This window comes from Cebus imitator, unplaced genomic scaffold, assembly GCF_001604975.1.
Source record: "Cebus imitator isolate Cc_AM_T3 unplaced genomic scaffold, Cebus_imitator-1.0 Scaffold18, whole genome shotgun sequence".
Taxonomy (NCBI): domain Eukaryota; kingdom Metazoa; phylum Chordata; class Mammalia; order Primates; family Cebidae; genus Cebus; species Cebus imitator.
In genome coordinates this window covers 6,278,106-6,279,480 of record NW_016107333.1, presented here as the reverse complement: position 1 = coordinate 6,279,480, position 1,375 = coordinate 6,278,106, and positions in this window count along the sequence as shown.

Below are 1,375 nucleotides of genomic sequence, written 5' to 3'. Positions count from 1 at the left end.
CCCAGCTAATTTTTTGTATTTTTAGTAGAGACGGGGTTTCACCATTTTGACCAGGATGGTCTCGATCTCTTGACCTTGTGATCCACCTGCCTCGGCCTCCCAAGGTCTCAATCTTTTGACTTCATGATCCTCCCACCTTGGCCTCCCAATGTGCTGGTATTACAGGCATGAGCCACCACGCCCCTCCACTCTGGCTTTCTAAGTACACTTTCCTTGCCCAGTAGCAGGATCACCTCTGGAGTGTCCCACCAGTAATGGTGATAACTGCTTTCTTTTTTGGGTGGGGGTAGGGGGATACAGAGTCTCACTCTGTCACCTGGGCTGGAGTGCAGTGGCACAATCTCCGTTCACTGCAACCTCTGCTCCTGGGTTCAAGCAATTCTCCTGCCTCAGCCTCCTAAGTAGCTGGGATTACAGGTGTGCACCACCACACCTGGCTAATTTTTCTATTTTTAGTAGAGACGGGGTTTCACCATGTTGGTCAGGCTGGTCTCAAACTCCTGACCTCAGGTGATCTGCCCACCTCAGCCTCCCAAAGTACTGGGGTTTCAGGTGTGAGCCACCGCACCCAGCCGAGAACTGCTGTTTTTATCAGCTCCAGACCCAAAGAAACCTGAAGTGGAGAACATGAAGGAAGGAATATGTGTCATCCAGGGGGAGACCCAACTTTGCCTAAGGGAATGAGACCAGAGCTTCCATTCCTGACCTTGTCACATTTAGCAGGGCATAACCAGAGTTGTGAGTCGAGCAAATGGGAGGATCTATGCCGGAAGTGAAGGTTAGAGCTCAGCCACAGAGGTTATCTTCTGCAGAAAACTTTCCTCCTTACTAATCTTACCTGCTTTGATAGAAGCTGGTACTGGCTGGAAAGGCCTGAAACCAGAAGGGGACAAGAGTCGTCAGAGGCTGGCAATGTTCTTGTTCCCAGGGAGTGCTGGGGTCTGGCAGGTGCTGCCCCTGTTCTCTCAAGGAGCCTGCATGCTTTGTATGTCAGAGTGGTGACCATCACCTCCCAACCCAATGACCTTTGCCCCTCTGCTTCCCACATGGGACTGCCAGCACCCTGAAGACAGAAAAGCCGCCTGATGTGAATGTACCCATTAAAGAAGGAGAAGCTGGTATATGTTGGGATAGGGAGGGTGGGGAGTGTACAGTTACAGGCTGCACAGGGAGGGCAAGATCAATGTTGATACCAGAGTGCCAATGGCTGGCTGTGCCAGGCCTGGGGCCCCCACCAGTCATACTGCCTGACAAAACCATTGCAGTGCACACTGGGTGTGCAGGCTTCAGTGACAGCCACAGCACATGGGTGTTCTCATGCAGGCCGTGAGTATTCCGGGTGCTTTAAGTGCAGGGAGGTTCCGTTGCTCACAAT